At 41.9% G+C, this 24,642-nt stretch overlaps 1 protein-coding gene across 1 annotated transcript in view; it reads left to right on the forward strand.

The window, feature by feature from the left end:
* Positions 1-24,642, forward strand: part of HAP1 (huntingtin associated protein 1) — a 105,385-nt gene that overhangs the window by 16,302 nt on the left and 64,441 nt on the right. The window contains exon 2 of the mRNA XM_070729898.1: positions 521-727. The gene's annotated coding sequence lies outside the window, so the exon portion shown is untranslated. The remainder of the gene's footprint in view (positions 1-520; positions 728-24,642) is intronic.

Below are 24,642 nucleotides of genomic sequence, written 5' to 3' on the forward strand. Positions count from 1 at the left end.
CCCGTCGACTAAACAATGTCGTTTGGCGGGCCCCAGGGGAAGAGCCTTCTCTGTGGCGGCCCCAGCCCTCTGGAATCAACTCCCCCCGGAGATTAGAACTGCCCCCACCCTCTTTGTCTTTCGTAAATTACTCAAGACCCACCTATATCGCCAGGCATGGGAGAACTGAGACACCTCCCCCAGGCTTTTATATTTTATGTTTGGTATGTATGTGTTGTTTGGTTTTAAATGATGGGTTTTTATATGTTTTTTCTCTTTTAATATTAGATTTGTTCCACTGTAACATTGTTTTTATTATTGTTGTGAGCCGCCCCGAGTCTTCGGAGAGGGGCGACATACAAATCTAATAAATAATAATAATAATAATAATAATTATTATTATTATTATTATTATTATTATTATGTTGGACAAGTAGCATAGAGCATAACACTTTTAAGTTTTAGAGTTTTTTGTTCGTTTGTTTAAAGCAAAATTATTTAGTTCCTCTTCTGTCTTCTGATAGTTTTTGCTTCATTCAAGGTGCTGCAGTGCTATATTGTCTGCATGATAGCTGCATTGTCTGTGTGACACCTGCCAAACTGGATGCAGCAGAGCCAGAGGAGGCCGAAGAAGGCAGGAGCCTCTCTAACGCCAGCCATCCTCCCCTTCTTCTCAAGAAAGAGCCAGTTACATCTCACCCATCCTCCAGCCAGTTCCAGGATTGGTGTGATGCCTCCACTCTCACTGGTGAGTATTATTCTACTACCTCAGTGTTTCCCAAACTTTTGACATACATGTAATCCTTCTATAATTTTCTTTCTTTTCTTTTTTTTTTGAAAAATACTTTATTAGTTATTTACATTAAAAAAGGGGTCTGCACAATCCAACAATCCAACATTTACAAAGTGCATAAAATTACATAATTATTTATGCATAGAAATCCATAGAAAAAAGGAAGAAAGAGAGAAAGAATGAAAGGACAAGGGGGATAACAACATACATATATATACTCAAGACAAAATAAAGCATTGTGCTTTATACATGGGTTGTTTTGGTATCAGAGCTTAGTATTTACACCTGCTAAATTGCAGGCTAATTGTTTTTGCAGCTTATTCATTTATAACTATATATATATATATATATATATATATATATATATATATATATATATATATATATATATTGTTTTCGTAAATTTTCACGGGTATATGTATGTAGATTGTTCTGAGTTCGGGTTTTGCCCTGTGTAATATTTTGCATGTCTATGCGACGTTTCGGCGAAATCACATTCACCATCATCAGGCTGAAGTTCCAATCTTTGTGTTGTTGTAAAATGGAATGTTAGCAACTGTCATTTCTTCCTAGTATATAGTGTGGGGGTGGAGATTTGTTTTGAATGTAGCAAATAGATTGGGTGATTATGTTTCAGTGATCTGATTGGTTGGTGTAATCACTGAAACATAATCACCCAATCTATTTGCTACATTCAAAACAAATCTCCACCCCCACACTATATACTAGGAAGAAATGACAGTTGCTAACATTACATTTTACAACAACACAAAGATTGGAACTTCAGCCTGATGATGGTGAATGTGATTTCGCCGAAATGTCGCATAGACATGCAAAATATTACACAGGGCAAAACCTGAACTCAGAACAATCTACATACATATACCCGTGAAAATTTACGAAAACAAATATATATATATATATATATATATATATATATATATATATATATATATATATGTAGATTGTTCTGAGTTCGGGTTTTGCCCTGTGTAAACTCAGAACAATCTACATACATATACCCATGAAAATTTACGAAAACAAATATATATATATATATATATATATATATATATATATATATATATATATATTTGTTTTCGTGCTGTTGTAAAAATTTTTACAACAGCACGAAGCTTAAAACTTCAGCCTGATGATGGTGAATGTGATTTCGCCGAAACGTCGCATAAACATGCAAAATATTACACAGGGCAAAACCCGAACTCAGAACAATCTACATATATATATATTCCTCTTGTTTATTATTACACATATATCTTGTTAATTATTACACATATATCTTGTTAATTTATCTATTAATGTATCCATTTCTATGTGATTGCTTTTATATCCTCTATATTTTTCCATGGTATAATAGTGCCTTGGAATGGTAATATTTCTTCTTAAGAGCAGTTTAGTTTTTCTCTCTTAGATTAGTAACTTCTATAATTTTCGTAACGCTTAGTACCCCTCGTCAAAAAAAAAATTGGATGTGTTTTAATAACAATCAAGATATATTTATTTTTTCCTTTTTTGGTGCGTACACAAAATAATAATAAACGAAAAATAAATTATTCATAATAAAAGTTATATTATAAATAACATTTATTTGGATCAATGAGAAGGATGAAATTGTTTGTGCTGAGATGAAAAGATCGTTGTAATTTGGTTCCCTGGTTGTTAATTTTAATCTGAGATGCAGTCCCACATCCAATAGTCTGTTCCTTTTTAAAAATTTAATGTCTACAAATGCTGAAAAAGCAACTTCACATAAATATGAAGTTGGAAAAGGCAAGATGTATTTCAGAACTTTTTCTGAACGTGTACCCCCACCAAACTCTTCCTGTACCACACTTTGCGAAACACTGTGTTACCTGAAGACTAAGTTCAGCTTATATCTCCTAAATAATGAATATCTGTCTGCACCATAGAACAATGGAGTATGGTAGTGATTTCTTCTTCTTGGGAAATCTTGCTGGGAGCTGTAATCCAGCAAAAGAGAAGGTGGCTTTCATTAAACTCGCAAGATTCTTCTTCCCAAGAAGCTCTAGCAGGGGTGTCAAACTGGCTCTCCGGGGACTGGATGTGTCACGCAGGCCACACCCATTCCAGGTCCACAAATGGGAAAAATGTCCTGAAAAGTCATGTGACAGCAATGTGATATGATGAGTTTGACACCTGCGCTGAGCAGTTGCCGCCTCCTCTTCCGCCGCCGCTGTCTCCAGCAGGACTGGCTAACTCAGCGGCGCGCCCGCCTTGTCCCTGCCACCTGGAGGCCCCATGCAGCTGCCTGGAATGTGACGCTTTGCTGCTGGGTGTAGAGCAGAGCCTCCGGGAGCCCCTCGCAAGGATTCCCTGCACACAGCTGTGGAGAAGCGGGTAGGGCATCCCTTTGGTGCATCCAGCTAGTGGAGGGGGCCCGCAGTGCAGCCCTGATCGTCCAGCAGGAGGGGGCTTAGCTCCATCAGTCCCCACTCCAATCTCCTGCCTTCAGGGGCATCTCCAGGGCTGAGCTGCCGGTCTTCCGCTGAGGGCTGGTGGGTGACCTCAGCAACATTCGGTGTGTAAGACGCACTCAGTTTTTGACACACTTTTTTGAAGTAAAAAGGTGCGTGTTATACACCGAAAAATACGGTAATTGCTATATATCTCAATTTCAGCAATACACAACAAAGTGCCCCATAGTTTTTTTATTTGTAAGCTAATTTTATGGGCTAAATGTAATGACAATATATATGACAATGTACATATATAATAAGCTAGATAATATAGTCCCGAGTGTTTATTACCTATTATCTCCAAACTAGAGTGACATTTCAGATAACAATATTTAGGGTTGAATCCTAGGATTTTTATAACAAATAAAATTTCAATAGACACATAGTTTTTCAGTGAAGGCACAGAAATGAAATTGTGGGGGCAATATGCTGGCTCTGTTAAAAAATGCCGTTGCTAACATGTTTTATCTGCCCTGAGTCTAAGGAGAAGGGCGGCATAAAAATTGAAAGAATAAAAATAAAATAAAAATAAAATAAAATATACAAATATGGAATAGCTTGATAATTGTACATTTGAAAGACACCTTAGCATACAAATTGATTGGAAATGGAATATTAGCCAGCATTGTAAAACAACTTCAAAAAGTTGAATAGGTTGCATCAATATAAATATAATGTATTAAATATGGTTAACGGTATCTGGGAATGACATGGGAAACTGGGCCCAAAGATGCTGCCTAGGAAATGTCAAACAACAGCTATGTCAATGACAATGAACCTTTTTGGCACTAAGTGCCAAAACTGGAATGCGTGTGCTAGAGCCTCAAAATCAGAGAACCAGGTGGCTGGTGCGCATGCAGGCCATCGCCAAATGGTATTCCAATTTCTGGTGCACAAATGCACGCTGGCTAGCTGGTCTTCATATTTCTGGAGCTCCGGCACGTGTGAAGACCAGCTGGGTGGTATGCATGGAGGCACCAGAAACCAGAAGACCAGCCGGCGACAGTGCGCATGCCCACGGAGAGGGCTCTGTTTGCCATCTCTGGCATGCGCTCCATAGGTTTGCCATCACGGAGCTATGCCAACAAGAGACGGCCATAGCCTGCAGCTGCATAGCAGTCAAGGGAAGAGGTTCAGAAGGGACTCTCCCTAGTTTCGCATTCTATAAAGGGGACAGCAGGTCAATTGGACTTTCAGGCTTGCAAGATTCTATTAATGTCGTCTTTATCATAAAATAGATTAGCTAATCTGGTCTTGTTGCCTGGCTAATGTATCTGGTAAGGCAGCCATTATGGGACACAGTTGTTCCACTTTATTCTGCTTTGGTCAGACTCTAAAAATTGTGCTTAATTCTGGGTGCCACTTTTTTTAGGTTCAGACCAACAGAAGCAGATCCAGAGGAAAACAGTGTATATGACCAGCAGACTTGAACAAAGACCTACAAAAGATTAAAGTAATTGGAATATTAAGCCTTAAAAAGAAAATGAGGTGGTGGGGGGAAGCTATGATAGCATCTTTCAGATGTTTCAGAAAAGGTCTAACAGAAAAAGGGCAACTTCTTGTTCAACTTTGCAGGATATAAAATAATGCATTCTTTCCAATAATAATAATTCAGTAGTTGAAAATGAAACACAATTATCCAGAGAATGGGAGACCATCTTAAGCAGGGCAATGACCTCTTTGAGATACTGTAAATTAGACTTCTGCGTGAGAGGGAATGCATTTGGCCTTCACTTCATTTATCTTTTAGAATAGAATAGAATAGAATAGAATAGAATTTTTATTGGCCGTGTGATTGGACACACAAGGAATTTGTCTTGGTGCATATGCCCTCAGCGTACATAAAATAAAATATACATTTGTCAAGAATCATGTGGTACGACACTTAATGATTGTCATAGGGGTCAAATAAGCAATGAAGAAGCAATATTAATAAAAAATCTTAGGATATAAGCAACAAGTTACAGTCATACAGTCAACATGGGAGGAAATGGGTGAAAGGAATGATGATAAAAACTAGTAGAATAGAAGTGCAGATTTAGTAGAAAGTCTGACAGTGTTGAGGGAATTATTTGTTTAGTAGAGTGATGGCGTTTGGGGAAAAAACTGTTCTTGTGTCTAGTTGTCTTGGTGTGCAGTGCTCTGTAGCGACGTTTTGAGGGTAGGAGTTGAAACAAGTTGTGTCCAGGATGTGAGGGGTCAGTAAATATTTTCCCCGCCCTCTTTTTGACTTGTGCAGTATGCAGGTCCTCAATGGAAGGCAGGTTGGCAGCAATTGTTTTTTCTGCAGTTCTGATTATCCTCTGAAGTCTGTGTCGGTCCTGTTGGGTTGCAGCACCAAACCAGACAGTTATAGAGGTGCAGATGACAGACTCAATGATTCCTCTGTAGAACTATATCAGCAGCTCCTTGGGCAGTTTGAGTTTCCTGAGCTGGCGCAGAAAGAACATTCTTTGTTGTGCTTTTTTGATGATGTTTTTGATATTAGGTGACCATTTTAGGTCTTGAGATATGATAGAACCTAGAAATTTGAAGGTCTCTACTGTTGATACTGTGTTGTCTAGTATTGTGAGAGGTGGAAGGGTGGAAGGGTTTCTCTTAAAGTCTACCACCATTTCTACGGTTTTGAGTGTGTTCAGTTCTAGATTGTTCTGGTCACACCACAAGGATAGTTGTTCAACTTCCCATCTGTATGCGGATTCATCATTGTCTCGAATGAGTCCGATCATTGTTGTATCATCTGCAAACTTCAGTAGTTTAACAGATGGATCGTTTGAGATGCAGTCATTAGTGTATAGAGAGAAGAGAGGTGGTGAGAGTACACAGCCTTGGGGGGCACCTGTGCTAATTGTACATGTATCTGATGTGATTTTTCCTAGCTTCACCTGCTGCTTCCTGTCTGTTAGGAAGCTTGTGATCCACTTACAAGTGTGTTCAGGTACCGCTAGCTGATTTAGTTTGGTTAAGAGAATGTCCAGTACGATGGTATTGAATGCTGAACTGAAGTCCACAAAGAGGACCCTAGCGTAGGTCATTGGAGATTCAAGATGTTGAAGGTTGAATTATGAAACTATGATTGAATTCCTGGTTACCCCATATTTTCATGTGTCTAATATTATGGGTTGCAAAGTCCCCACATTGCTTTATGCCAGTGTTTCTCAATTATTTTCTGTTCCCCCCCCCCACGGAAGAAGTAAATATTTTGCGCCCCCTAAACTCTCCGCCGTGACAATTGTTTACAATATTCAGCATGTTTTCCCTGAAAAAACTGAAGTGGCTTATCAGCATGATTGGGGTGCAATGTGTTTCCCAGGGTCAAGTGCACCCTGGCATCGTTCCGTGCCCCCCAGGGAGGCCCACCCTACCATTTGAGAAACATTGCTATATGCAGACGATGCTACAGTTATTTCTTGTATACTTCTTGGCCTTAAATATGCCTATAGAACTATAGGTAACCCTCAACTTATAACCATTCATTTAATAACAGTTCAAAGTTACAAAAGCACTGAAAAAAGTGCCTTGGGAAGAAACTACAGAGTCAGGTAGTACATTCCAGGCATTGACCATTATGTTGCTGAAGTCATATTTTCTACAATTGAGTTTGAAGTGATTTATGTTTAAGTTTGTATCTATTGTGAGTTTGTGTATTGTTGTGGTTGAAGCTGAAGTAGTTATTGACGGGTGGGACATTGTAGCAGATAATTTTGTGGTCAGATCGAAGGCGGCATACTTCTTTTTTTAAAAAAATTTAATTAAATTTTTTATTTCAAGACAAAACAAAGACACAAACAAAAACACACAACATAAAAATAGGAGCCAGAACTGCTCCATTCTTCTCAGAAGTCCCCCCAAAAAAGGAAATGAGAATCGAAAAAGTTAAAGAAACAGAAGATATATATACTATATATGTTACTACTATTTACAGAATTTACATAATTTTATGCCATCTAATATAATATATTCTGTTACATAGATGTTCTTTTATTCAGCCAAGGGCGGCATATTTCTAAATTGTCTAAGCCCAACATTTCAAGTCTGGTGGCATAAGGTATTCTATTGGGAACAGAGAAGTGGAGGACTATTCCTGTGAAATATCTCTGGACATTCTCAATTATACTAATGTCCTATATGTAATATGGGTTCCAGACAGATGAGCTGCATTCAAGAATTGGCCTAGCAAATATTTTGTATGCTCTGGTTAAAAGGTACAATATTACCAGAGAAGAAACTAAGCAAGATTAGGTTAACCACTCTTAATGCCTTTTTGGCAATGCTGTTGCACTGGACTCTGGCATTTAGATCACTAGAGATGAGCACTCCATGGTCCTTAACTGAGTGAAGATCGTCAATAAGGTTGTTATTTGCAACTTTCCTAGGGAGCTTCTAACAAGTAAAGACAATGGGGGAAGCTGGATTTATTAATGATCACATGACTGACTTAACATCTGTAGTCATTTGCTTAAAAAACATGGTAGAAAGATAATAAAAGGAGACACAATTTGCTTAATTTCTATTGCTTAGCAATAGAAATTTTGGGCTCAGTGGTGGTTGTAAATCAAGGACCACCTGAATTGTATATTTCCATATTAAAAACAGGCTAGAAATACATTATCAGAAATCCTATTGCATGGTTTTTGCCATAAAGCAAAATTAACCTACATAAGTAAAGGATCATCAGGATAGGTACACTCCTTTAGATTAGATTAGATTAGAGTTGGAATGGACCTTGCAGGCCCCGTCAAACTCAAGCAGGAGTCCACACCATTTTGGACAATGGCAGTCCAATCTCCCTTTAAAGGTCTCAAGTGTTGGAGCTCTCATAACCTCTGCCGACAAACTGTTCCAATGGTTGATTGCTCTCACATTAAAAGTTCTATTTTATATCCAGGTTCAATCTCTCCTTGGTTAGTTTCCATCTATTATTCCTTGTCTGGCCCTCTGGTGCTTTGGAAAACAGCCAGACCCCTTCCTCTCTTTGGTAGTCCCATAGAGGCCAAATATCTAAAACAGAGGCTAAATATCTAAAATTAATATTTCATGATAGGGGATCCTGGAAATCTTATAATGAATAGACCTCGCACAGGGCATCGGCAGCCTATCAAAAGGGGTTTTTTTACTTCAAAAGAGGTTACATAGGTACCTTTTCAGCATTAAAGGTTTATGGAACTTTAAAAAATCCCCACTGGATCAAATATTTTTATGTAGCTCAAGTTGGCCCGTAGAAGAAGAAAAACACCTTAGAAGTGATACAAGGTACGTTTCAATGCTTTTCTTTTGCTACAGGTAGTCCTCAACTTACACCCATCCATTTAGTGACCAAAGTTACAACAGCTAGAAAAAGGGACTTGGGATTGTTTTTCATACTTACTGCCATTGCAGCATCAAAATTCAGACGCTTGGCAACTGGCATGTACAGGGGGTGGACAGAAAAATGGAAACACATTGAAAAATCATCAAAATATCTTTTAATATGGTGTTGGTCCACCTCTTGCAGCAAATATAGCCTCAATTCTCCGAGGTATTGATTCATACAAATTGTGAATTGTTTCCAAAGGAATTTTAGCCCATTCTTCAGTTAAAGCACCCTCCAGTTCTTTTAGAGACAATGGTGGTGGAAATCGACTTCTTACTTGAATCTCTAAAATCGACCATAAATGCTCAATAATGTTTAGGTCTGGTGATTGTGGTGGCCAGATGAGATGCTGAACTTCATTAGCATGTTCCTTGTGCCATTCTTTAACAATTCTTTCTCTATGGATTGGTGCATTATCATCTTGAAAGATGGCATCCCCCTCTGGAAACAGTTCTTGAACCATAGGATGAATTTGGTCAGCCAAAATTCCTAAATAGTGATGCTGTTAATTCTTCCGTGAAGGGAAATCATTGGCCCGGCAGATTTCCAAGAAATAGCACCCCAGATTATCACTGAACCCCCGCCATGTTTGACGGTCGGGAGAAGGCGGTCTGGATGAAATGATTCTTTTGGCTGTCTCCAAATATAAACATGACCAGAGGTCGGAGAAAGGATAAACGATAATTCGTCAGAGAAAATCACATTTTGCCACTGCTCGAGGGACCATTTCTGGTGTGGTTTCTACACCACTCTAAATGTTTTGAAACATTTGTCTTTGAGAGCAAAGGTTTTCTAATTGTAGCTCTTCCATGAAATCCAGATTTGTGAAGCTCCCTTCGAACAGTTTTTGTAGAAACTGGGTTCTGTACGTGTCTATTGAGCACTGCAGTGATTTTAGGAGCTGTGGTCTTTTGATCCGCTCTAACAATTCGCTTCAGAGTCCGACAGTCTCTCTCAGACAACTTCGACTTTCAACCAGACCTGTGCTTGGCTGAGGACGTTTTCTCTTCTCTTTCAAAAGCAGGCATTACTTTTGAGACATTACCTTTTGAAACACTAAACATTTGGGCACTTTCTGTTACACTAGCGCCTGCCATTCGAGCACCAACAATTTGGCCTCTTTAAAAGTCTGAGAGGTCTGCCATTTCTAGAAGGTTATAACCAATTTACTTAAATTTCTGTACCAAAAAAAAGGTAGTTTAAAAAACATATCAAATAACAGAATAAAAAACAACATTAAAATATGTCAAGTTTTGATTGATTTGAACATGTTGAAACATTATGATGGCAAAAAGTCAAGTGTTTCCATATTTTTGTCCACCCCCTGTATTTATGACTGTTGCAGCGTCCCAGGGTCTTGTGATCACCTTTTGCAACCTTCTGATAACCAAAGTCAAAGGGAAGACAGATTCACTTAACAACTGTGTTACTAACTTAACAACTGCAGTGATTCACTTAACAACAACTGCGACAAGAAAGGTCATAAAATGGAGCAAAACTCACTTAACAACTTCTTAACAGAAATGTTCGGCTCAATTATGGTCGTAAATCGAGGACTAACTTCTTGCTTAGCAGAAATGTTCGGCTCAATTATGGTCGTAAATCGAGGATTAACTTCTTGCTTCACAGAAATGTTCGGCTCAATTATGGTCGTAAATCGAGGACTAACTTCTTGCTTAACAGAAATGTTCGGCTCAATTATGGTCGTAAATCGAGGACTAACTTCTTGCTTAACAGAAATGTTCGGCTCATTTATGGTCGTAAATCGAGGACTAACTGCATACAGTGTAGCCAAAGTTATTTTTGTAGCAACTAAAATAAGCAATGATTAACATCAAATTTAACTTCCCAATTATCTTCATTCAATTCAATTTATTTCTATTGCTAATCTTTGACTCTGAATAAAACCTTTGACTGATTTATGCTATTCCTACACCACCTGTTGCCAAGGTCCTTGAGATGGCTAGAGGTCAAGGACTATATTTTGAAGCATGCTTATAAGCCAAGGATTCCTTTTTTGAGTGGTTGAAAGGTAAAAAAACAAGAGAATGGCCTTGAAAGAAGGAAGGACAATTTGATGCCAAACCAGTGGCAACAATCTTTTTCAAAAACACATATTTCCTGCTACTACCTTAATAATATATATCAACATTTATCAGAATAGGCAAGAGCTTCTCTATCTATCTTGCAAATTAGGGTCAGAGATAAGAATAATTTGCTTAACATTTGTGTCAGCACTGCAGTCTTGATCAGGCATTTCCTGGTTCAGAGTTTATTTAGCCTTTATATTACATCATTCTTTGAGGATTCTGAGTTAACTACTAATAAGGAAATGAATTAGTATATTATTTTATGAACATACCATACAACCTTTCTGTCACAGTAATGCTGCAGTAAGGGCAACCTTCACTCTAACTCTCTACCATCTTTAACCTAGATTCTTTTTTTTTCCTGGGCATAAACTTAATATGTGTCATCTTTGTATAAAGAAAGGGAGTGGGTACAACTGGTAGGGTTTCGTTACCTGGAAGTTCCCATAGGTTTTGGGTGTGGTGTAGGAGGTTAAGAGTTGATTTGGGGTGTCTGGAAATTGTTTGGTGGTCTTTGGAAGGGTCTAGGACAGCTTGGCATGGCCAGGTCACCACTGCAAGCCCACTACTGCCAACTTGCCAAGTCATTGTAAGACAACTCAATACGGCTAATTCTTCACTCAGGTAGCTCGTCGTAGACTGTTGGAAGGAAAAACAGGTGGGTGAGTGAGCAGATGAGCAAGCACAGATTGGTGGTGATGGTGGTCAGGGGCTTCCCATTCTCTCCACACACCATCAGCACTGCTGCCTTCATGCCAATCTCCCATAATGCTCCCGGAGTGTGGCGTGGTGGTGGCAGCAATGAGATGCGCCCACTCTCCTCTACTTCCCTACCCACTGCCAAGTGGCCTGAACAGTGCTGCCTCTGCTAAGTAGCCCAAATTCCAAATGGCCTGAAGCTTGGTGGGTTGACATTGATGGCGAGTATGGATGCTGTCAAAGTCCTTGATGTAGACAATGTCTTCAAAGGGACTAAGAGCAACCCAGCCGTGTGGGATCACTCATGAACGCAAATCCTAGAAAGAAGACTTGGACACATTCTCTCTCTGGGTGAAGTGACACAGTATGGAGCCATGTACCTCTTTTTATTTGGGAGCATAAGCAAAATGGGGATAATTACACGTACATGTCAAGTGATACAGAAACATCCAATAACATAACTTCAAACATGACATATCTTTGAGTTATTCCTTTCCCCCAGATATCACAAACCAATTTCCTAGAAACACTTCCTCAGAGCAAATGTTTCTCATACCTAATTTCTCTGAAGCCTTCTGCCTTATCACAACTAATCTCCTTAATCACCCTCTGGTTCTGTGTTTGCTTCAGGCAATGTAAATCTCCCCCTTTGATCGTATAACGTCCTGTCTGGAGTGATGTAAACTTGTTTATCAGTGAGATGTTTATTGAGCCCTTTTGTTTCCCTGTTGTAATTCACCAGAATACAGACTAGGCAAATTAGTACCGTCCTATCCTGGCTTATAATAGAATCAGGGTAAGCAGAGCATTTTTATGCTAGAAGTCCAGATATATATAATTATGATATAATCCTATTCTAACATTCATGCAATACTGCAACAGGCGAGTGTGAAATTGGGAAGTCCCTGTTCTGTACTCTGCCCACCTAATCGCTTGCTTGCCCGCCTAGTTCTCCCTCCTGTGGGAAGTCTTTGGCCACTGCTGCTGCTTTGCACTTTGCCCAGCTGGTCAGTCGCTTGCCCAATTGGCTTTCTCTCTGGCTCCCTGCAGCAGGTTGTCCCAACAGCGAACTGGCCATGTTGACTTGTCCTGCGATGATTTGGTGTTGAGTTAGCAGAGACGGCTCAGGAGTGGTGAGCTGGTGGCAGTGAACTGATTGCGTTGAACTGATCATGCTGAGTTGTCCCAACAGCCAGAGTAACTTTATTTGAGTTGAGTAGCCCTATAAATCTGTTAATAAATAAATACATTTGAAAATAATTATCATTCATCTGAAAAGAGGGGTTGTTGCAACGAAATAATTATTCTCCCCTTTCCCAAATACAAATCTAGCCTTTACAACATCTATAGAATATATTTGGAGGAAGAAATTAGTTGAAAAGTTACCAAGTCCTCTGCTGATTGGAAAATATGTGCCTTCATAGCAAGATATGTACATCTCTAGTTACAATGGGTCAATCTTGATTGCTCAGCCAAAAGTCTGGTTTCCTGTCCTTTTTCCTTTTAATTATTATTAATATTATATTGATGGTCTTTGACCGTAAATAAAATTTATATATATGGTGGAAAATAGCCAAGCAATAAGTTACATTTCTTTCTTTCTTTCTTTCTTTCTTTCTTTCTTTCTTTCTTTCTTTCTCTTTCTTTCTTTCTTTCCCTGCCTCCCCTCTCCCCCCTTCCTTCCTTCCTTTCCAAAAAATTCATAAGTTCAGCCAATCTAAGGACTTGTGATGTTAATTGAAAAACAAATGAGCTCCGGGACCATATGCATACAAAACTAATGCATTTTCATTTACTTTTGAATAGTAATGCACAGGATTGCACTGTAAATTTGGGTCATCCATACTATTGGTTTTTAATGGACTTTGGGAAAGGATAATGGGTGTAATTTCAAAATGTAATCAAGCTTACTGCTAGTTCTGCAAAAGGTGGATATATAATAAGGGTTTGGTGGAAATTATATAATTGAAACATTTTCTTGGGGATAATCAGTGGTGAGTTGTTACTGGTCTGTCCTATGAACAGATAGTCGTGGCAGCGGGAAGCTCCTTCCACCCAGCTTGGGTGCTTCCGTGTATGCACAAAAGTGGCATGCACGAACCCGTAGTAATGGAATTTAGAACCCATCACTGGGGATAATATATAATTATTGACAATCTTGCTATTTGCTTTGCTTGTGTTGGATAAGTAGAGGAAATGTTCAGACCATTTGGAAGAGGAACAAATTTTACAAGTTTGGGCAATGACTGTGGGATTGCCAAAAACCAAAGCATTGTAAATAAAAGTTCTGGCATTTCATGGCTTGATTTAGTTCCTTTTCTTTGTGGATACAAACTGACTTGAAGTCTAAAAACATGGAAGGGAATAATTACAGCTTTCTAATCAGGAAATTTGTTGGTGAAAATAAATTGAAACTACACGGAATCTTAGAGCATACCAAAAACAATTACTTATTGATAAAACTTTTCTGGACAGCAGTCTCTGGGCATTTTATGGATTGTACTGTACAGGTTTATACCACAAAGAAGTTGTATTTAGGGTGCTATAAAATTATTATTATTATTATTTCAATAAATATGGCAAGGCTCTGGCAACCCCCAAAAAGGCTGTCAGATACAAAATTATCTCCTTCGCCTTGATTATTCTTTTTTATTTCATTGTTACTTAGGTGCCAATAAACAAGGATTGGTTACTGATAACTACACAGTGTCCTAGCAACTTTATAATTTCATCCTCCTCCAATGTAGTTTGTATTTTTGTGTGGGCACAGTAGTTCTTGTTAGCATCTCCAATAGCTCCCCCTAAAACATATATATTTACAGACTTTACACCCTCTATAGAGAAACTCAGTAATCTACAATTTATTACTCTCTGTGGTAATCTGTCACATTTCTGCCTCTTATTGGCAAATAATAAGAGTTTTCTGAGAAAAGAAAGGAAAATGAAAGGTCAAGTTAGTTTAAAGGCCTGGAGTTATTCCAAAGGCATTCCAAAAATTAAGCTCTAATAAGACTTGTGTGACAAATAAGCATTGACCATTCTCTTTCACAAAGAAGTTTCTCTAGATTGGGGATGTCAAACTCATGTCATCCCAGCATTGTCATGTGACATATCGGGACTCCCCCCACTTTGCTGAAATGGGTGTGGCTGTGGTCAGAGTGTAACGCATCCAGCCCTGGGCCAGGAGTTTGACAGCCCTGCTCTTTTAATGGATGTACTTCAACTCTCAGAATTGACAGCATTCTGGGGACTTGAAGTTCACATGTTTTCAAGTTGCCATGGCTGGGAACATAGATTTTGAGTGCAATTTTCGATTGCCACAAGTACAGGCCTGCATTTCTCCACCAGATTGCATGATGCCACTTCCAGAAAGCAGTTTGGTAGCCAACTTTGTGTAGAAATGAAACAACTTTGAAATGAAACAATGAGCCGGGGTGGCGCAGCAGGTACAGTGCTGTACTGCAGGCCACTGAAGCTGACTGTAGATCTGAAGGTCAGCGGTTCAGATCTCATCACCGGCTCAAGGTTTACTCAGTCTTCCATCCTTGCGAGGTGGGTAAAATGAGGACCCGGATTGTGGGGGCAATAGGCTGGCTCTGTTAAAAAGTGCTATTGCTAACATGTTATAAGCTGCCCCTGAGTCTAAGGAGAAGGGCGGAATAAAAATCAAATCAAATCAAATCAAATCAAATCAAATCAAATCAAATAAATAAATAAATAAATAAATAAATAAATAAATAAATAAATAAACAAACAAACAAACAAACAAACAAACAAACAAACAAACAAACAAACTTGCACCAGACTGGAGCCCTTTACAAAAATGTTCTAATTGCCTTGTGGTTAGTGCTGGGTGAGATTGAGCTGACCTTGCATTTAAGCTTCTAGCAAGAGGTAGGCATGCTTAGATGCTAATGGCCTAACACCTTTCTTGGCTCAGGTGCCAAAAGGGTGTGCGAGAGATTGCATACATGCATGTGCCCACACCCACTATGTAGCGCCCCCCTGTGCATGTGCACAACCCTACACTGTCCCTCCCATACATGCATACAACTCCCATGTTCCCCCTCTGCACATGTGCACAGGCCTCATAAAGCCTTTGCACTTCTGGCAGGCCCGTTGGGCTATTTTTCGCCCTACCCAGGGTTCAGGGGGCTTTCCGGAAGCTTGGGGAGAGCAAAAACAGCTGACAAGAAGGCCGAAAATCAGCTGGCCAGTGCACATGTGTATGCTGGAGCTGACATAGGGCAACACCTCATGTGCCCACAGATGTAACTCCATGTGACACCTGTGGTACGCGTGCCAAAGGTTTGCCATCACTGGCCTAGCAACTACAGTGGTACCTCTACTTAATAACTTCATTCGTTCCGTGACCAGGTTCTTAAGAAGAAAAGTTCTTAAGTAGAAGCAATTTTTCCCAAAGGAATCAATGCAAAAGCAAATAATGCGTGCAAACCCATTAGGAAAGAAATAAAAGCTCGGGATTTGGGTGGGAGGAGGAGGAAGAAAAGAAGGAGGACAGTCGCTGCCAAAGGAAGAAGGTGAGGTGAGGTGAATTAAAAAAAATTCCAAAACTTTAAGGCTTAAAAAAAGAGAGGGACTCTTAGGTGGCAAGGAGGAGCACATGCCTCCTATTCACCTGGTGCAAGGCTGCCTCCTATACACTGCGCCAGAGAGAGAAACCCAGGTGGGTGAGAAGGGGGAACCTCCTGTTCCTTTGACTGAAAGGCGGCGGCTGCTGCTGCTGCTACCTGCTTCCTCTTCCCATGCTGAAGGGCTCCCGTCTTCTCTCACTCACTCGCTTTGTAGCTGGAGCTCTTCCTTCACTGTGGTGACTCCTCGGTTTGGCTGAAGCCAAGTTGATTCGGCCGGGGCGAAGCACCCCCTTTTGCCTTTCTGTGCCCAGACCCCCCTCCAGGAGGCAACATCACACCGGGTTTGTGGGAGGCAGTGTGAGGGAATCACTACAGCAAAATGGTTTATTCCCTCTCCAAGTGCTCAGAGAAAGGAAAATGCCCCGTTCGCTCTGGGCTGCCAAGAGCGAAGGGAGCGTTTCTTTTCTCTGGGTGCTGGCAAAGGTTTATTTCCTCTCTAAGTGCTCAGAGAAAGGAAAATGCTTTGTTCTCTTTGGACTGTCAAAGCTTCCTTAAGCGCCACTGAAAGGCTCCTCTGGAAGCCCAGAAAAGCCCGAGATGGCCAGGATTAAAGGGGGAATGGCAGGAAACTGGCCGGGCCTTAGTGCCGCTCTCAAATTTCCTGGGAAATTTTTCTGGGCTTGGCTTCTTAAGTAGAAAATGGTTCTTAAGAAGAGGCAAAAAAATCTTGAACACCCGGTTCTTATCTCGAAAGTAGAGGCGTCCTTAAGTAGAGGTACCACTGTATTTGTTCTTAATTTTTGTCCTCATCTCCTGCAGCTACAATATTTGGGTAGCCCTTATCATAAAATTGTAACAAAGAATAGAATGGGATTCTGAAGCTATTGACTCCAATCCCACAACACTGCAAGAAATGCAGAATCTGTCTCAGCTCTGCTTGAAGCATTCTGGTAGGGGGAGATTTTGCCTCTGCTGGGCTTGTTCTTTTTTTTCAGACTGACTCAAATTTCTTCTGGTTTTCCCCCAAGGGATTTGTTTTTCCTATCCTCTGATCATTTCCTTCCTTTCTTCATATTTCAAGGAAGATAAGGCAAAGGTAAAAGTTCCCACACACATGCGTGCTAATTGTTTTCCAGCTCTAGGGGGCGATGCTCAGTTTCATTTCTAAGCTGAGGAGCCAGCGCTGTCCGAAAATGTTTCCATGGTCATGTGGCTGGCATGACTAAAGAGGGGCTCATAATGACAGCCACTTCTTCTTTTTTCTTTTTTTAAAATTTTTTTAAGGGAAACTTTATTGATTTTTCATAAAAATCACACACAAACGTACAAACATTTAACACATAGTAGGGGTTACAATTACCCCTCTCGTCTTAGAAGTTAATTTTTAATACAGAAAAAGAATATATTCTTGATTCATTTAGTCAACATATTAATCTAAGTGAAAAGAAGAATTTTGTTCAAACATTATAATAACATAAAATTAAGTTAATAAAAAAAAGAAAAAAATATAAAGTCATTTTGATATATTCATACATTTCTCATAACATTTAATTTTTATTTTTATCTATCCACTTATAAACTTTATTCCAAATAGTATAAAATTCAGATTCTTCTTGGTCATTCAACCTTCTTGTCATCATATCCATCTCTGCACAGTCTAAAATTTTCTTTATTACATCTTCTTTTTTGGGGATATTTTCCTCCTTCCAATTTTGTGCATAAACTATCCTGGCTGCTGTTAAAATAAGAACAGTGAAATAAAAAATATCTTTTTTATATTTCCGCTTAGTTATGCCTAACACTTGTTCTTTGTGTCAAATTTATTTATTTATTGGATGTCTCTGCCGCCCCTCTCCGAGGACTCAGGGCAGCTCACAGCAAATGTTCTGTGGAATAAGAAGTGGTTCATATATTCATCACTAGCAACAGAAATCTTACAAGGTAGAACTGATGCCCTCACACCTAAATGATTTGCAGCTTACTGACTAGCCAATACTGACTGGAAAGTTGGTTAGCATAACTGGCAATTGCCAGGTGAGGGAAGGCTGCCTTGAAGCTAAAATGTGAGGCAATTTACTTTCTTGGGAGTTAAATAGCCTTTTAGAATCCATTTAAAAGATGCTTGGTGTATGTTTCTTTTATCTTGCTATTATTTCTGGCTCCATCAAATTCTCCAAACCCAGTTTACTGGAAATTAGGTATACACATGAAATATAGAGATGTCTGTGGAGATTCTCAGTCATTTGGGTCATGGTTGTCTCAAAGGTGTTTTTTCAAGAGGCAACTGGACTCTTTGTTTTGTTTTGTTTTTGAGGACAAAGAAGCTTTTTGTTTGAGTAGTGAAACATCTTCAAAGAAAAACAAAAAGTCCAGTTTCCTCTTGAAAAGGCACCTTTGGGATGTCTGTGGAGATTCTTAGTCAACCGGTTCATAGTTGTCTCTAAGGTGCTTTTTCAAAAGGCAACTGGACTGTGTTTTCCCTCAGAGGGAAAAAAAAGAATCCAGTTGCCTTTTGAAAAAGCCTTTACAAAATAGGAACTGAGGAAATTGAGAAAACCTCTGTTCTTTCTATATTTATTTGCCCATGAAAGCCCACAAGAGGGCAGTAGAATTCTTTCTTTGCAAGAGCATTGCTTAAACCAGGTTTTTTTCAACCTTGGTAATACTGTGTGGACTTATTTTATTTTAAGTAAGTAAGTAAGTAAGTAAGTAAGTAAGTTAATTAATTAATTAATTAATTAACTTACTTACTTACTTAGTCCAATACACAATGAGAGTTTTAGTGGGTATATATCTACACACACACACGCGCACACATACACACACACACACACACACACACACACATATCTGAATTTTCAAAAAAAAGTCAACAAAAAAAATGTGACATATATATATATATATATATATAAATACATTTAACATATATATATATATATATATATATATATATATATATATATATATATATACACACACACACACACACACACACACACACATAGTAAAATACATGATGAAGGTTATAGAGGAGATACTCATAGTAAAATATATCTATGAAAGAATAGAAAAGAAGATATAGTAATAGAAGAAAGGTATAGGAAATATAGGAGAGCAATAGGACAGGGGACAGAAGGTACTCTAGTGCACTTGTACTCGTCCCATACTGACCTCTTAGGAATCTGGTAGGTCAACCGTAGATAATCTATGGGTAAAGTGTTGGGGGTTTGGGGATGACACTATGGAGTCCGGTAATGAGTTCCACGCTTCGACAATTCGGTTGACTTCAATTCCCAGAATTCCCCAGGGAACATGCGAGTTGAAGTCTACACATATTAGTGTTGCCAAGATTGAGAAACGCTGGACTTGATTGTTTGATCACAGTTATGCAATAAACAGGAAAACAAAAATAAAATTTCCATGGAGAGGGAGGAAGGGGGAGGGAAGGAGGCAGAGGGAGAGGGAGAGATAGAGAGAGAGGCCCTCTTGTTTCCACTGAGCTGAGCTTTACTTCTAGTTGTATTTTCATATCCATATCTATATCTTTTTTAAATTTATTTATTTATTTATTTTATTTATTTATTTATTACTTAGATTTGTATGCCGCCCCTCTCCGAAGACTCGGGGCGGCTCACAACATGTAGTAACAAATCATAAGCAATCAGACAATTTAAAATATTTAAATATTTAAAAAACCCCATATGCTAACAGACACACACACAGACATACCATGCATAAATTAAACGTGCCCAGGGGGAGATGTTTCAGTTCCCCCATGCCTGACGGCAAAGGTGGGTTTTAAGGAGTTTACGGAAGGCAGGAAGAGTAGGGGCAGTCCTAATCTCCGGGGGGAGTTGGTTCCAGAGGGCCGGTGCCGCCACAGAGAAGGCTCTTCCCCTGGGGCCCGCCAACCGACATTGTTTAGTTGACGGGACCCGGAGAAGGCCGACTCTGTGGGACCTAATCGGTCGCTGGGATTCGTGCGGCAGGAGGCGGTCTCGGAGATATTCTGGTCCAATGCCATGAAGGGCTTTAAAGGTCATAACCAACACTTTGAATTGTGACCGGAAATTGATCGGCAGCCAATGCAGACTGCGGAGTGATGGTGAAACATGGGCATACCTAGGTAGGCCCATGACTGCTCTCGCAGCTGCATTTTGCACGATCTGAAGTTTCCGAACACTTTTCAAAGGTAGCCCCATGTAGAGAGCATTACAGTAGTCGAACCTCGAGGTGATGAGGGCATGAGTGACTGTGAGCAATGAGTCCCGGTCCAAATAGGGCCGCAACTGGTGCACCAGGCGAACCTGGGCAAACGCCCCCCTCGCCACAGCTGAAAGATGTTGTTCTAATGTGAGCTGTGGATCGAGGAGGACGCCCAAGTTGCGGACCCTCTCTGAGGGGGTCAATAATTCCCCCCCCAGGGTAATGGACGGACAGATGGAGTTGTCCTTGGGAGGCAAAACCCACAGCCACTCCGTCTTATCCGGGTTGAGCTTGAGTCTGTTGACACCCATCCAGGCCCCAACAGCCTCCAGGCACCGGCACATCACTTCCACCGCTTCGTTGACTGGGCATGGGGTGGAGATGTAAAGCTGGGTATCATCCGCATATTGATGATACCTCACCCCATGTCCTTGGATGATCTCGCCCAGCGGTTTCATGTAGATGTTAAATAGCAGGGGGGAGAGGACCGACCCCTGAGGCACCCCACAAGGGAGAGACCTAGGAGTCGACCTCTGACCCCCCACTAACACCGACTGCGACCGGCCAGAGAGGTAGGAGGAGAACCACTGCAGAACAGTGCCTCCCACCCCCAGCCCCTCCAGCCGGTGCAGAAGGATACCATGGTCGATGGTATCGAAAGCCGCTGAGAGGTCAAGGAGCACCAGGACAGAGGATAAACCCCTGTCCCGGGCCCGCCAGAGATCATCCATCAACGCGACCAAAGCGGTTTCCGTGCTGTAACCGGGCCTGAAACCCGACTGCCGGGGACCTAGATAATCGGCTTCTTCCAAGGACCGCTGGAGCTGGAGTGCCACCACCTTCTCAACAACCTTCCCCATAAAGGGAAGGTTGGAGACTGGACGATAGTTATTAAGGACAGCTGGGTCCAGGGAGGGCTTCTTGAGGAGGGGGCGCACAAGCGCTTCTTTATAGAGTGATGGAAAAACTCCCCTCCCCAAGGAAGCGTTGGTAATCTCCTGGGCCCAGCTCCGTGTCACCTCCCTGCCGGCCGAAACCAACCAGGAGGGACACGGATCCAGTAAACAGGTGGCGGAACTCACAGCTCCAATGGCCTTGTCCACTTCATCAGGTGTCACCAGATCAAACTCTTCCCAGACAGGTGGACAAGTACGTGCCCCAGTCACCTCGACTGACTCGTTGTCAGTCGACTCTGTTGTACAATTGGAGTCGAGGTCGGCCCGAATCCGAGCGACTTTATCAGCGAAAAACGTGTTAAAATCCTCGGCACTACTCTGCAAGGGCTCCCCAACTCCCCCCTGATTAAGAAGGGAGCGGGTCACCCTAAACAGAGCGGCCGGGCGGGATTCCGCTGATGCAATCAAGGCGGCATGGTACGCGCATCTTGCCGCCTTGAGCGCCACTTTGTAAGTCTTAATAAAAGCTCTTACAAGTGTTCGATCGGATTCAGACCTACTCTTCCTCCATCGCTTCTCTAGACGTCTCTTCTGGCGTTTCAACTCCCGGAGCTCCTCGTTGAACCATGGAGCTCTACGGGGTCTAGCGCCACGGAGAGGTCGCAAAGGCGCAATCCGGTCCAGGGCCTCTGCTGCAGCCTCGTTCCAGGCTTTCGCAAGAGACTCTGCCGAACTGTGGACAAGTGCCTCTGGTATAACCCCAAGCGCCGTCTGAAAGCCCTCTGGGTCCATCAGGCGTCTGGGGCGGAACATCTTCATTGGTTCCGCCTCCCTGCGGGGAAGGATTGGAGCCAGGAAGTCAAGCCGTAGTAGAAAATGGTCTGACCATGACAAAGGCAATACTTCTAAGCCCCTTAGTCTCAGACCATTACTCAATTGCTCGGAAAGGAATACCATGTCAGGTGCGTGCCCTCCCTCGTGAGTCGGACCCTGTACTACTTGAGTCAGGTCCACGGCTGTCATGGTGGCCATGAACTCCTGTGCCAACCCAGAGGTTTCGCCGAGTGACGGCAGGTTGAAGTCCCCCAGGACGATGAGTCTGGGGAACTCCACCGCCAACCCGGCTACCTCCTCGAGTAGCACAGGCAGGGCTTTTGACACGCAGCTGGGAGGCAGGTACGTGAGAAATAAGCCCACCTGAACCCCTAAGTCCAACCTCATCAAGAGAGACTCGCAACCCGCAATTTCCGGAGCAATGAGTCTACGCAGGCAAAGGCTCTCCCTGGCTACAATAGCCACTCCTCCCCCCCTTCCCTGGGGTCGAGGTTGATGCCATATCTGAAACCCGGCTGGGCAAATTTCAGAGAGAGGAACACCTCCCTCCGGGCCCAGCCAGGTTTCAGTAATACATGCCAGGTCGGCCTCCTCATCCAGGATCAAATCCCGGATGAGGAGAGCTTTATTTACCACCGACCTGGCATTCAGCAGCAGCAATCTGAGCCCAGGGCCAGAGTTACACTCACCACCAGTACCCAAGATTGGGCTCACAGAGCCAGAACAAGGGACTGTTATTAGGCAACGATCCCTCGTTCCCCTGGAACGGCTAACTCTGTGGCCCCCGCCATATCTGCCTCTCCCCAGCAACACAGGGATATTCCGACCCTCTGGCCCCCCAGAGATCGGTGACCCCCCCTCCCCTGCCTCCCGAGCGTCAGGTGGGCCAGACCTATCATTCACACTACTATCAAAAAATTCATCCATACCGCACCCCCCCACCCCCCCCACCCAATCGTACCAGTCATTCCGTTCATAACCACAAGCAAATTTATCCCAATCATCCATTACTTAGAACCCTAATAACGTTAAAAATCAATTAAATTAATAATAGTATAAAATGGCAATTAATAACAATTTAAAAACACTAAAAACTGTTAAAAATATAACTATATACAATATACACTAAAATTATAAGTTAATATAGATTAATATAAAATTAATTTCGTTGATGGTATGAACAGATCTTAAAAATATTCTTCAATCATCAGTAATCAGTCAGTCCAGGCATGATGTTCTTCTGGTCTTCACAGGTCTTAGGTCTTAGTCTAATTTAAAAAGCCTTGATCTTAAAAATTTTCTCTCTTTCTGGGTGTCTTTTTAAAAACAGTCCACAAGGGGGCAGTGTTCTTCAATTCATCCACAGTCCACCGGGAGCATAGTCTTTCAGCAGTAATATACATAGATCACAGAAATTAAGGTTAAAAGGGGAAGAGGGGGGGAGAGGGAGTAAATAGAATAGTCCTCAGTTTTTTTGACTCCCCTTGGCCCCCAGTAGCTCTCACCCACTGGTGCCAACGGGAGGGGGCTAACTTAATTGCCCCTAAATGTCCTCGTTCGTCTGTTGGTGTTACGACTAGCTTCCGACACTGGACTCCATTCTTCCCCGCTGTCTCTCTCTCTCTCTCTCCCCCGTGTTGTCTCTGCCGCTCCCAGTCATCACCATCTCGGCACCAGACCTCTCACCTCCGGAGTCGAGCTGGGGATCCATCTCAGCAGGGGACTCAGCTCCCTTTACTCCCCATAACTTCTCTCATCACCTCTCCGCCGGCGCCGCGAGCCTCCGACCTCTGTCCGGTCCCGCCGCCATTCTCCGCGCCGGCAAGATGTTCCTCCGGTGCCGCGCTCTGTCAGCTCTCCCTCGGCACCCTCGACACCCCCTCAGCAATGGCTCGGCGTTCCTTCGTCCTCTCCCCTCTCTCCGGCAAGGCTGCATCTCACAGAGGTTGTGTCCTCTGCGAGGCTCCACCAAACACCAAACGCCGAACGCCGCCGCCATCTCCATACCTCAACTGGCCACCTTTCCTTGCCGCGGTCTTTCTCGGCGGCCCCCCCAACAGGCGGGAAAGTTCCCGACCCTCAAGATCACAGAAGTAGGGGGACAAAGTGGCTAGTGGGCTCCGACCCATCTCCAACCGTCTTAAGCCCGGATTGACCCATTTTCCTGATGATTCCCGTCGTTTCAGGGGAGCAGCGGACCCACCATGTTATCTATCTATCTATCTATCTATCTATCTATCTATCTATCTATCTATCTATCTATCTATCTATCTATCTATCTATCTATCTATCTATCTATTACATTTGTATGCCACCCCTCTCCAAAGACTCGGGGCGGCTCATGTAAACAATATATGCACAACCATTCATTTAGCAACCATTCAGAGCAATAGTGGGTCCTAAACCCTTTACCACTGGTTTATATGTGCATTCGCGCACATGCGCAATACTACTGTGCATGAGCAGATGCATCCAGCTGGGTGGGTGGAGTTTCCCGCCACCAGCACTACTGGTTCATAGAATCGGGCCGACCTGGGCTGACTACCTCAGCTTCAACCACAACAACACACGAGCACAGAACAGATACAAACTTAAAGTAAACCACTCCAAACTCGACTGCAGGAAATATGACTTTAGTATTTGAATTAGTTGATGCATGGAACTCACTACCTGACTCTGTTGTTGTTGTTGTTGTTGTT

The sequence above is a fragment of the Erythrolamprus reginae genome, chromosome Z, assembly GCF_031021105.1.
Source record: "Erythrolamprus reginae isolate rEryReg1 chromosome Z, rEryReg1.hap1, whole genome shotgun sequence".
Taxonomy (NCBI): domain Eukaryota; kingdom Metazoa; phylum Chordata; class Lepidosauria; order Squamata; family Dipsadidae; genus Erythrolamprus; species Erythrolamprus reginae.